This window comes from Dipodomys merriami, unplaced genomic scaffold (assembly GCF_024711535.1).
Source record: "Dipodomys merriami isolate MVZ:Mamm:240054 unplaced genomic scaffold, mDipMer1.0.p SCAF_1289, whole genome shotgun sequence".
NCBI lineage: Eukaryota > Metazoa > Chordata > Mammalia > Rodentia > Heteromyidae > Dipodomys > Dipodomys merriami.
This window is the reverse complement of record NW_027202592.1, coordinates 14,539-29,076: the sequence shown is the minus strand read 5'-3', so window position 1 is coordinate 29,076 and position 14,538 is coordinate 14,539.

Sequence of the window (14,538 nt, the reverse complement as noted above, 5' to 3'; positions counted from 1 at the left end):
TTGGTGATCTTGGTTAGAAGTCAGTCTGGGTGGGAAAATCTGTGAGAATCCTCACTGGCCCAAAAAAGATAGAAGTGTCATTTTGGTTCATATGTTTATATTTTAGGATAATATACTGGTTAAATATTGAAGTATGCATCCAGATTTACATATTTTGACAGATTTATGTTTTGTCATTTTATAACCATGCGTAATTCAGATTCAAACAAATAACAAAAAAGTAGTATTTAATATTAGATTTTTTTGTATGTGAAAATCTCATAAATTATTATGTAGAATGCCAAAGAGTGCCTGAAGGTTGGTAACTTCTCACTATTTGGAAACAGAAGCTAGATATCAATGAAGGTTTAATTTCTAAATGTGTAGACAACCCTATTCTGTCTCAAGTAAATTCTCCTTTTTGTTTTCTAAATGAAGTTTATTAAGCTTAGTGGCTAGTGGGTCACACCTGCAGTCCTGACAACTCAGATGGCTAAGATCTGTTCAAAATAAGCTGGAGCAGAAACAGCTATGAGAGTATTATATTCCAAGTAACTACCAGTGGAAAGAAAGGAAGAAAGGAAGAAAGAAAGAAAGAAAGAAAGAAAGAAAGAAAGAAAGAAAGAAAGAAAGAAAGAAAGAAAGAAAGAAAGAAAGAAAGAGAAAGAAAGAAAGAATGAAAGAAAGAAAGAAAGAAAGAAAGAAAGAAAGAAAGAAAGAAAGAAAGAAAGAAAGAGAAAGAAAGAAAGAATGAAAGAAAGAAAGGAAGAAAGAAAGAAAAAAGAAAGAAAGGAAGGAAGGAAGGAAGGAAGGAAGGAAGGAAGGAAGGAAGGAAGAAGGAAGAAGGAAGAAGGAAGAAGGAAGAAGGAAATAAGGAAGGAAAAATGAAGGAGGGGAGAGAAAACGAAAGGAAGATATAGAAGAAACAAAGGAAAGAAGGAAGGATAGAATGAAACAAAGAGAAATAGTGAGAGAAAGAACAGAAGAGAAGAGAAAAGAAAAGGAAAATGAAAAGAAAAGAAAAGAAGCCACAAATGTCTGAAAGATAGGCCCTGAATTCAAGCCTCAGTACTGGAATGAGACAGAGGAGAGAGAGAGAGACAGCGACAGAGAGAGAGACAGAGACAGAGAGAGACAGAGACAGAGACAGAGACAGAGAGACAGAGACAGAGACAGAGAAAGAGAGAGAGAGAGGAAAGAGAGGAGAGATAAAGAGGAGAATAGAAAGGAGACAAGAGATAGAGGGGAAGAGAGGAACTTAAAAAATTAAATCCACCAAAAACAAATCTTCAAAGAAACAACTGCCCAATAAATAAGTAGGCTAAAGAATAAAAGAGAAAATTCTCTGAAGAGGAAAGAAGGATGGCCAATAGACACATGAAGATATGTTCAGCCTCTGTAGCCATAAAAGAAATGCAAATCAAAACAACATTGAGATGCCACCTCACCCCAGTTAGAATGGTTATAAACAAGAACTCTAATAACAACAGATGGTGGAGGGGATGTGGACAGAAGGAAACCTTATGGCATTGTTGGTGGGAGTGTAAACTTGTTCAACAACTTTGGAAAGTAGTATGGAGGTTCCTGAAAAGACACAACATAGAGCTCCCCTATGACCCGGCAATCCCACTTTTGGGCATTTACCCAAATGTTCACAAACAAGACCACACCAAAGCTACCAGAACGACTATGTTTATTGCAGCATTATTTACCATATCTAAGATATGGAACCAATCCAGATTCCCCTCAGTAGATGAATGGATCAAGAAAGTGTGGTATATATACACAAGGGAATTCTATGCCTCCAACAGAAAGAATGACATTGCCCCATTTGTTAGGAAATGGAAAGACTTGGAAAAATTTATAAGAAGTGAAGTAAGCCAGGGTCCAAGAAACATAGGTCCCATGATTTCCCTTATTTGCAATAACTAGTGTATGTCTGAGTCAAGCAGAAAAGGTCAGATAAGTTGTTGTGAAGCCATGATTCTGGAGTACCAGAGAAAAGTAATGAACACATTTTAAGTTTTAGCACATTTTTTATATTGTTAAAATACCATACAGAGGGATTACAATTACATGGGCAAGGTAATGAGTACATTTCTTTTTGGGGAGGGGGCTTTATATATATTTTTTTACATTTAAACTGATATATATTTTTCCCCTTCCCATCCTCCCCTCTCTGCCTCCTCACCCAATCCTCCCTGCCCCGCCACCAAAATTGTAAAGTTCGCTTTTGACATAACGATTTATACATCTCATTGTTGCAATGGGTCCACCTGTGTCCCTATTTAAACGATTTGTTTTTCCCCTTCCCCTCCACCAATTATACCGACATCAAATACAGTGAAAGCAGGGCTAATACTGTGGGGGAGGGACATATAAAGCAACAAAGAAATAATCCTATAAATGTGTTAGAAACAATCTCATGAAAGAGAAAAAATACATTTGAATACATATCTTAGGATTCATTTCCCTAACATCACCTTATCTGACCTTTTATGTACATTACATTTCTTCTTAAGCATTATTGCCTCCTCCTTTGTTTCTCCTTCCCATCCCTTCTCATCTCCCCTCCTCTGCCAAATTTGTGAAGTTTAATTTTCTTCATCACATCTTGTACATTTCATTGTTGCAATGGGCCACCTGTAACCCTATTTAAACAATTGTTTTTTTTTCCTTCCCCTCCACAAATTATACCAACATCAACTATAGTGAAAACAGGGGTTATACCGGGGGGGAGGGACATACAAAGCAACAAAACATCATCTTATAACTATGTTAGAAACTATAGAAAGAAAGAAAAAACATTTGCTTCCTTATCCTGGTGTTCATTTTGCCTAACATCAACATGTCTGACTGTTTCTGTTTGTCTCAGACATATACTAGTAATTGCAAATAAGGGAAACCATGGGACCTATGTTTCTTTGGGGCTGGTTTACTTCACTTAATATGATTTTTTCCAAGTCTTTCCATTTCCTAATAAATGGGGCAATGTCATTCTTTCTGATAGAGGCATAGAATTCCATTGTGTATATATACCACATTTTCTTGACACATTTTAACCCATTTTAAATCCTTTCTCTTATGAGCTGAATTGTGTCTTCAAAGATGAGTTGATTCTCCAATTGTCCATATCTCAGATATTTACTACATTTTTACATTATATTTTATAAACTATACACATTGTATATTAAATACATTTATGGGATAGTGTAGGTGAGATGAAAGTAGTTAAGATGAGGTGAGATTGGAATATTGTGGGCTTTAAAATTAATGGAATGCTCTTTCTTTGTCTCTCTCTTTACCCCTCTCCCTCTCTTCCTTTAGGACTGACATCTTTATCAAAAGAGAAACACAAGGATAAAGGCAGACATAGGTGTACTGCAATTTCAAGCCAAGATATAAACATTGCTAACAGCCACCACAAGCTTTGAGTGAGGAATAATAGGATTCTTTCTTACCGGACTGAATGGGGCACGACATTGACAGCATCTTGACCTTTTACTTCTAACCTGCAGAACTGATTGACAAGTACCTCGGTTATTTTAACCACCTACTTGGTGGTGCCTTGTTACAGCAAGACTAGAAAAGTCAAACAAGCTTTGTGTGATAGGTTGCCATTTACATTTTTATAACTGAATATTCAAGGTTTCAGAAAGGTTAAGTAAATTATTCAACTTTAGTATATTGATAAATAATAGTGCTGTATCATGCCAAATCCAATATTCTTTTCATTGTAAGTATGCCTCATTTAAAAAATAGGTGGCATAACTTTTATATAACTCATGCAATCTATTGTGATATAATATTCCACACAGTTTCTGAGTACAATGTTAGATACATATTCTTCTCTCAAAAATAAATAGCTTTAAAGTGTTTTTTCCTAAGAACAAGAGAGAAAATACTGATATTGTCCAGTGTCTTTAATTGGGTAGCATCTTCTGAACTTTGTCAACTTGTCCTTTTTCTTCACTTTGTGACAAACCTTGAAATCAAAGTGAATGTGAAAATTATATCAGACTCTATATGTTGGGAAAATAATAAAAACTACATAATCCAGATACTCAGTTTAAAGGTTGAATAAACAAAAGGTACAGAAGACCTCTATAAAAATCAATCATGTATACAGGTAGATGTTAATATGTTGTCTGTTAACTTTAACATCAGGTTCTAGGACATGTTTTATGCATCAGTTTTAGAAACACTCATCAGCTCAGGTTTAGAGTAGATATTGAAACAGTGGTGGGATTGTTCTACTGTGAATAAAGAAAGTCGTAGCATATTTGGAAAGGAAAATAACGAGCGTATCATTTAACAAAACAGTTTTAGGGAACATTTTATTTTACTAATTTCATAGAATTGTACAACCTTTATAGTGAGATTACTTTAGGTTTTCAATGAATGTTATCATGTTTATACAATTTTCAAAGGCATTTGCCTTTGTATGAAAAGTGGCCAATACAGTTATCTATGGCACTATTATAGTATATGTGATTCCATTTTAATCATTCAATCTTCAGTATACTTGATTGAATCTGTCAGATATATAATTTAGCAAAGTCAGTAACATGTATTCTGGACGGTTTAGTGAATATTGAAAGTTATCTAAAATTGAAGGGATATATTTATAGTTTTAAAACATATCATCTGAAAGAAAACTAAATCCCATTGCTAATATAATAATCAAAAGAAAATTTGAGATACCATTGCATCATTTAAATTTCAATTCTTGTTATATCTCTAAGTCTTTTTAGCAAAAGCTTTACATCTTCTGTTTTTTTGTTTGTTTGTTTGTTTGTTTTTTGTCGGTTGTAGACCTGAACTCTGGGCCTGGGCACTGTCCCTCAGTTCTTCAGCTCAAGGTTAGCCCTCTACAACTTGAGCCACAGCGCCACTTCCGGCTTTCTCTGCTTATTTGGTGCTGAAGGATGGAACCCAGGGCCTAATGCATCCAAGGCAAGCACTCTACCAATAGAGCCACCTTCCCAGCCCAAAAGCTTTACATCTTCTAAAGATGAATCCTATCAATTTTTATTCAGCCAATTCCAGAATGAAAAAATGAAAAGTGGTTAGACAAACTAAAATTAAAGCCTGAAATGGCTAAGTTGATGAAGTTTTTTAAAAGCCAATTGGCATAACCTCATGCAGTCGGTGAATATTAGTCAAGGTAAATTTTCATCCTCATTTTGCTATTGGTTAGGAGAATGCTATCATCTAAGGCTATCATACTATTGGCTATGAGAATGCTGTCTTCTTTGAATTAAAGCTAACCCGAATAAAGCTAGAGCACAAACGAAAGCTAAAGAACAATTTATACTCTTTTTCTTGAAAGAGAGAAGAGAGTGGAAAATGAAAGAGGGTGAATAACGTAAGATATACCAAGTGTAACTAAGAAATGTTCAGTGAACATCAGCAGACTGATGATCAATAAGAAGATGGAGTGGTAGGAGATTAAGAATCTTTAATATTGTTACAATGAGATGTACAAGTCGTTATGTCAAAAACGAACTTTACAACTTTGGTGGGGGGGCAGGGAGGATTGGGTGGGGAGGGCGGGGGAGGGGAGGATGGGAAGGGATGGGAAGGGGAAACAAAGGAGGAAGCTACAATGCTTGATAAGAAATGTACTCATTATCTTGCCCATGTAATTATAATCCCTTTGTACAGTATTTTCACAATAAAAAATAAATAAAAATTTTAAAAAAGAATCTTTAATACTGTTAGAATAGGTTATTTGCAAGTATGTAAACAGGAAAAATAAACTTACCATTTCTTAGGGGAAAGGGGGAAAAGAGTATGATACAGTAGGAAAAATAGATTGCCATACAATGTTAACATGTATGGTCATGTAATAGTAACTTCTTTTTGGACTTCTCCATGTGGGTTTACTTTGCAAACTCAATTTATAGATAATACCAGAAGAGTGACTGATGATCAGTTTTATCAAGTACATTAATTTGATTAGGACAGGAGTAAAAGTTTTAAGTTTTTTATATATGTCAAATAAGAAAAATGACCTTTCTCTAAGTATGTTCTGCATTTTTTCAGTGTTTCATTCTGCAATTTACTTACAATGTCTTGGCTTTGATTCCATTTCAGTTATTTCTTCTATTTCTCTGAGTGGCCATCCATGTGCACAAATGTATCTGGATTTATCTTTGGTTTCTCAGCTGTATTTCTAATCAGATCCTTGTTACCTTCTCTCTTTGTAATTGTCTTATCTATCACTTCTATTTGAAACCATATATATAGTCATTTCAATACACTGAAAAGTTTGGTTCCATTTAAATTATTTATTTTAAAACCTTTCTTTTGTTAATCCTTATCATTTTCATGTTTTGATTTAATACCAGATATTGAGTTGGCAAAAACAAAAGGATGATTTGAGTTTCTTGATCGTGTTAGCTTCCTTTCCAAATAATTTGATTTTGCTTTTTGGAGGTAGAAAACTTTGCATCAATTGATAGACAGGATGAGAGGTATTCTTTGTTATTGGTCATCTCTAATGGATAACAGGTTTTTTTTTTTATTACTGATGCCTACTTCTTCAAATTCACTGACATGCTTAATGTATGATACAGAATATCTTGACACAAGCTTATGAAAATTTGAAAGCAGATCTGCCAAAATATTTGCAACTCTGAACCCACTTTAGTAATAACAAGTTATTCAGGATAAAAGAGTATACCTTGTACTCATTACCTTGTCCATGTAATTGTAACCCCTCTGTGTGGTATTTTCACAATAAAAAATTTTTTGTCAAAAAGTATACCTGCTTAGACTTCTATCTACCTTGTACCTTATTTCATCCAATTTTTGTTCTGTATTATTAGTTTGAAGCATAATTTTCATATTTTTTGGGTCCGGTAGTGGAGCCTGAACTCTGGGCCTGGGCGCTGTCCCTCAGCTCTTTACCTCAAGGCTAGCACTCTACCACTTGAACCACAGAGCCACTTCCGGCTTTTTTCTTTTTTGCTTATGTGGTGCTGAGGAATCGAACCCAGGGCCTCAGGCATGCAAGGCAAGCGCTCTACCACTGCGCCATCTTTGCAGCCCAATTTTCATATTTTTTATAAACTGGTTTCTTTTTGTCCTAACTGGGAGAATAATTAAATTACTTTCCATTGCCCCAAACAGAAATTTTGTGGTTATTATTTATTTGTACTAATTGCCTATCCATTGTATTCACTCAGATGTACCGGGTGTCAGGAGCCAGTGGCCAACACGTGTAATTCTAGTTATTCAGGAACCTGAGATCTGGATGCAAGCAGTTTGAAACAAGCCTCAAGAGAAAAGTCTGTGAGAGTCTGTTTGCAAATTCATTAGTGAAAAGCCATGCTACAGGTGTGGATCAAGTGGGAGAGTGCCAACCAACAAGATGACTAAGACCAGGACACCAAATTCAACATTTCTACCTCAATATAAAATAATGCCTTAACTTGTTGAATGTAATTTAAAAAATGTTCTCAAGCAATGAATTTTTTGCAAGCTTTTTTTGTGATTAAGTGATTACATGATTTCACAAATTTCACAGTATTGTGGGATAGTGATGCTTAGTGAAAGTCACAAACACATTCTAACTTTCATGGGGCAAATTGTCTATTGTGGTCTATAAAGTTTACGAGTTCTATGAGCTTTGAATATACACTTATTTCTTCCACCTCACATAATATGTACATTCCTTTCCTTTTGCTCAGTGTCAGCTTTTCTCTCTTTCTCACTCATTCCCTCCCTCCCATCACTGGCATTCAGTTGCTTAGCTAAAATAGTGAATTTTAAGTAAAAATTATACCATGTAACAGCAGTAAAGAAAAAGTGTTTAAAATATTTTTAGTTTTTTTTTTGGTCCAGTCGTGGAGTCTGAACTCCGGACCTGGGTGCTGTCCCTCAGCTCTTCAGCTCAAGGCTAGCACTCTACCACTTGAGCCATAGCGCCACTTCCGGCTATTTTCCTTTTGCTTTATGTGGTGCTGAAGAATTGAACCCAGGGCCTCATTCACGCAAGGCAAGCGCTCTACCACTGAGCCACCTTTCCAGCCCTTATTTCATTTTTTATGGCATCTATCCATCCATCCATCCATCCATCCATCCATCCATCCATCTATCTATCCATCCATCTATACATACATATCAACCTATTCATAATCTTCATTGAAACATCTATTTCACTAATGAGCAATTAGAAGATATCTTGGGCCCTCTGTATTATACCACTATGTAAGATTCCCAAGGCCTGCAGGCAGCCTTAGAATGACATCCTACTTTTTTTTAAGTGTAAAATTTTATTTTTCTAGGATATTATGGTATTTTCTAAAAAACTCTGGTTTAAAAAAATAAATTTCTCCATGCAGAAGCAATTTCAAGAAGTATTGAGATATCTAACTAAAATACTCAAAACTGAGGGAAATTGGACATCCTTAGAGTTACATTTGCATAGGGCCTATTTTTATGTCATCTACAAACCAAATTTTATCCATTTGGCTTTTGATAGTGTATCATGAAGAAAATAACATCACCTCTAATTTCAAACCATGTAACTTATGTTAACCACAGTGTGCGTGGCACAATTGCTATTGTAAAATGCAAGGTGCTCTTTGCTAATATTCTGGAGTGTTGATTCCCTCACTGTACGTGTCCATTTTCTGATAAAAAGGTGAAAGCTTGCCGGGTGCTGGGGCTCACACCTGTGATTTTAGCTACTCAGGAAGCTGAGATCTGAGTCAGATCATGGTTCAAAGCCAGACTGGGCAGGAAAGTCCATGAGACACTTAGCTCCAATAAACCACTCAGAAAACTGGAAGTTGTGCTATGGCTCAAGTGGTAGAGCACTAGCCTTGAGCTGAAGAGCTGAGGGACAGGGCCCAGGCCCCGAGTTCAAGCCCCATGACCTACAAAAAGAAAAAAAAATCGTGAAATCTTTAGTTAGACAATGTTGGAACATTAAAACACAAAATGAGCCTAATGTTTTGTTTGGACCTGTGTTCTTCTGGAAGTATAGTATGTTATAATCATTGTATTCCAAATATTCCTTTCAATTTAATATGTCCTCCCATGGGCTTTTTATGGTTTTAGGATGTAAGAACATAAGTACTAGTTGGGCATTAGTGTCTCACACCTGTTATCCTAGCTACACCCCAGGATGAAATCTGAGGGTTGTAGTTAAAGCAACTTGGGCGGAAGATCTGTGAGACTTTTATCTCCACTTACAAAGAAGAACACACAGAATTGTCTAGGAGACCTTAACTGGCCGTAAATAGGAGGAAGATCTTTTTACTCTCAGGTCAGAAGAGGTGAGAGGAGGGAAAGAAAGTGGAAACAATGACCATAGTCCAATTTAAATACCTGCCAGCATTTTATCTCTTACCAGCAAGAAGGTCCTCCAATGATTCCTAACTCTGCTCCAAGCTGGCCAAATATCTGGAATTTCTTCTCTGTCTCTAGATCTTTTCTGTAATTATTCTCTTGAAGCAACTTCTTCTGTGTTATAAGTGAAGGTTTTCTAGGGTTAGTTAGTGAACTAGTATTGAAAAAGCTATGATAGATTCTTACTTAAACAACTATGATATGTACCAGGTCCTGTATTGAATCCCCAGCAGCACAAAAACAAACAGCTAAACAAACAAACGTAAATAATTAAAAATAAAGAGTCTATGATCACAGCCACTGTGGATGTATGAGTCACCGATTCACTTGATCTTTTCTGATTCATTTGATTGTCTTTCTTCACTTGTCAAGTTCAATCAAATCCACATAGCCACTGTTACATAGTTTATATAATACTGTAGCTTTCCAGTGCTCTGTAGACTAAGCTTGTTTGGGCATACAATATTTTATTTTCATCATACATCCTGGCATACTTCCTACTTTCACTGTTAAGTAGTAAAAAAGTGGGGCTGAGTCTTCCTTCCCTGTTTCTTTTCTAAAGCTTAGCAAAATGGTACCAATCTGTGTTTTGAGATCTCATGTAAGTTGGACAAAATCAGACTGATAATTGACTGTCCTCAATAAGGATAATTGATTTGAAAGCACATTTTGGTTTGTTATCATTAAAATTTATTTAAGCAAAAATATAATTTCTGCATGATTCTAATTATATTCATCCTGGCTATGTTAATGACTTATTTAAGGGATAAATTATTTAAACAGTCATGCTTCAAAAGATAAATGAAATGATAAAACTCTCCTTACATTATTCAGGACATTGTATTTGAAAGCTTTAATATTATATCTTTAACTGGAAGGTTTACTACTTTAGAACTATATCTTTAACTTGTAGATGATCCACAAATATATATATATATATATATATATATATATATATATATATATATATATATATATATATATATAATCCAGAAGTATATATATAAACATATATGTGTGTGTGTGTGTGTCTCCTATCTCTCTCTCTCTCTCTCTCTCTCTATATATATATATATATATATAAATATATATATATATATGCTTATATATGATACAAGGTAAATTCATTCTTCAGTTTTATCTTAGCTATCCTGGTGTCACTGTGTCCGATAATGCTCTTAGTAGTCTCTGCTTCTCCCTTTCTGAATGATACTTGTGGCTAAAAGTGCAAAACCAGGAACCTTTCCTCTTGTAGAAACCCAATAAAAATTGATTTCAACATTTTACACATTATAGGTTTTAACATTCCTTGTCATTTATATCTATGACAATACTTATTCATCAGTACTGAAAAACATACTGACAATAGGATCCAAATTATTGTAATGATAGTATTTTTGCATTCATAAATGAACTAACAAGATATACTGACATTCATCTTTTGTATTGTATTGATAATTTGCAAGAAATTGCTGTCATTTAAGTATATTGTCAATATCATAGAGGCCCATTATTTCTTATATATTTACATGAATATTTCATGTTCTATTAGCAAAGACTGTTGTCTTAATATGTTCTTGTATTTTAACTCATTGGGAGTTTTCCATGTGAAGTGACTTGAACGTTGTTTTCCAATGCCTCTGAAACTTGTAAAAATAACTGAAAGGAGCTGGGTGCCAGTAGCACACACCTGTCATCCAAGCTACTCAGGAGGACAAGATCTGAGGATCAAGGTTAAAAGCCAACTAGGGTAGGAAAGTCCATGAAAGTCTTATCTCCAATTAACCACCAGAAAAAAAGAAGTGTGCTGTGGCTCAAGTAATAGAGTGTTAGCCTTGAGCTGAAGAGCTCAGGGACAATGGTCAGGCCCAAAATTCAAGCCCTACAACCTACAAAAAATAAAAATAAAAAATAATAGAAATAATTAATGAAATGCTAAGACATGTGTTACTGGTTCTATAGATGATTACATGTTGATATTAAAAATTATAATTCTATAAAGAAACAATAAAGAAAGCAAACAAAATTATTAACTTAAAGAACCTATACAGAGCTGTTCCGGGAAGATGGCGGAGGAGAAGCTGGAATGAACAAGCTCTCGCATAGAAAGCAGTTTTAGAGTTCCAGTGAACAGTCCTAAGCCAGAGAATCACACCAAGTGTGCCATCACAGGACAGAGAGTTAGACAAGAGAGGGGAAGCCAAGGAAACACATCAGCTGCCGCTGCGGCAGCAGGGTCGTGGCAGCGACCACCGCCGCGGGGTCATACCTGAGACACAGAGAGTCCGGGAAAAAGGAGCCAGACGCAGCGGACGAGCAGATTCTACTCAACACCAACAAGAACAGACAAGGAGCGGACATCTTCATCCTGCTGTTTGCAGACCAGAGATGACCCAGGATCCAAGACTCGGCATGAGTACAAGCCCGAAGTCCTCACTCCTTCTCAGGGAGCAGAGGAGGGAAGGCCACCCCTCCCCCCCCAGCACCGGTGATCTCCATCATGGATACCGAAAAAGCTCGGAGGAGCTGCTAGCTCCAGCTCAGGCCTTGGAATAAAACGAGTCAGTTAGCAGGTCACAAGAACTTAACGGCGAAGTGACCTGCCAGACTCAGCTCCATCCAGGGAAAAGTCACCCAGCTCAGGCACCAGCCATTGGAGTGCCTTGCCTCACTGGGTAACCAGAGCCAGAGGCTGCCCCTCCCTCTAGCAGCCACCACAATCAATTGAACAACAGAAACCCTGAGAATGGATCCAGGCTGGGCGCTGTGAGCTTTATCACAAAATAGCCCCAGGGAAAAGCTACTGTTTGTTGAAAGGCCTCAACTCTACCCAGAACCTAGCCTCATCACCACATCCCCCTCTTTTGTGATTCTCAAAGCAGGTCACCCTCCCAGAAAACTAAACTGGGAGGGGGATCTCAAAATCTTGAGTAAAGCAGAGCATTTTTCTGCCTCTTCCAACCAACCGACTTAAGAAACCAATCAAGCCACAGGACCTCAAGCTGACCAGAGACTCCAACAAGAGACTGGTTACAAACAAAAGGGAGATACAGGATTCTTCCCACTCCTCCCACCCCACAAAAAAATTCAAAAGACTTTTTCTTTTTTTTTCTTCTTCTTCTTCTTTTCTTTTTGCTTGTTTTTTTGTTTTTGGTTACCTTATATATATATATATATATATATATATATATATATATTTCCCTTCTAAAACTTTTATTAATCTTTAATTTTTGCCTCTTCTGAAAAAATAATTGTTTTCCAGTAACTTTTTTTTTTTCGTTCTCATCTTATAATTTTTATTTTAGGAATATGTGAATGAGCGTTTTCCTTTCTTTTCTTGTCTTCTTTCTCTTTTTCTTTCTTTCTTAATTATCTTTTTGTTTTTTGTCTAGCTCTACTGAACTTCTGATCTTTTCTTCTCCCTTTCCCATCCTTAAAGTTTTTCACATCTCCTCTATGTCCCTCCCCTTCTCTGAACATATTCACATTCCTCTCTAAATAGACGGTCTTTTAACCTCTATAATAACATTAATTTTTACGTTTCTATTTTTTTCTGGTCTCTCTTCATTCCCCTTTCCATCTCTTCTTTTTCTTTCTCTCTCTACTTGCATCCTACCCAACCCATTTCCTGCATTGTGATTAGGACATAGTTAACTCTCCCTGTGCCTCCCCACACCAATCTATTCCTATTTTTTACCCACATCTCTCCCTAATCCTAATAATTTCTGGTTTTCCAAATTCTTTTCTGCGGTTCGAAGTCCTTTAACATATAGTTGTTTGATGTTGAATAGATGTATCTGTTGAACTAGATTGTATCTGTAGATTATTGACTGTACAAACGCAAACGTTGGTTGATGGTTGCCTTAAGATAGTGTTCTAGCACAAAACTGTTGCAATCTTCATCTCAAATGGGCCGAGTAAGCCGGAAAAACACAAGAAAAATGGCAAATTCGGGTATCTCAATTCCCAATCTTGATAATCAGGGATTAGAACAGATAAAGAATAATCCAGAGGAGAGTTCCCAAATAGCTCTACAAACACTAATAACAAACATGATAAATGAGAAGTTTGACAATGTAAAAAGGACTCTGTATGAGCGTGATAGGGAGAGAGAGGAGGCATCCCAGAAGTTTATACAGGAATATCATAAGCGTGATGAAGCTACTCAAAAACTAATAGTGGATTTGTGTGAACAACTTGAGAATACTCAAAGAGAAAGGGAGGAATGGCGTGAGCAGACAGAGAACACTCAAAGAGAACTGCAGGAATCCCAGGAACGGGAAGAAAGAGAATTGCAGGAATCCCACAGACGGGATGAAGCTAATCAAAGATTAATTCAGGAATTGACAGACCAGGTAGAGAATACACAAAGATCACTAAAGGCATACATGTAATCCATTAACAAAGAGCTGAAGGAAGTCAGGGAGACCACAAAGGGAATACTGAATGGAACCCAACAGAAGGAATGGGAGTCCAAAGAAACCATAACCAATCAACTAAGTGATTTGAGAACAAACACTGAACACCAAATTAAGGAAGTAAAGAAATTCATACAAGACCTAAAACAGAGCTTCAACAAAGAACTTGAAGCCATCAAATCTGACCAATTAGAAGGAAAAGAGATAAAAAACAAAGTAGAGAGTCTTGACAGCAGGTTAGACCATGCAGAAGATCGAATCTCAGGGATTGAAGACAGCCTAGATATTATAGAGTAAAAACATACAACCATCCAAGACAAGTCCAAGAAATATGATAGGTCTATCCAACACCTGGAAGACACCATCAGGAGGCCCAATCTAAGGATAATGGGTGTAGAGGAGCACCTAGAAACAGAAGTAAATGGTCTAGGAAATTTGTTTAACAGGATCCTAGCAGAGAACTTCCCAAACATACAAAAAGATAGGCCTATTCAGATACAAGAAGCTTTTAGAACCCCAAATAGACCAGACCAGAATAGGACATCCCACCGTCACATTATAATCCACACAGGATCAACCCAGACCAAGGAAAAGATCCTTAAAGCTGTCAAGGAGAAAAGGGTAGCCTGGAATGACGTATGCCATGCCCTAAAAACAAACAAATATCAACCAAGATTACTGTACCCAGCTAAACTCTCCTTCATAACTGAAGGCCAAATAAAAACCTTCCATAGCAAAGAAAAATTGGAACGATACATCTCCACCAAACCAGCCATAC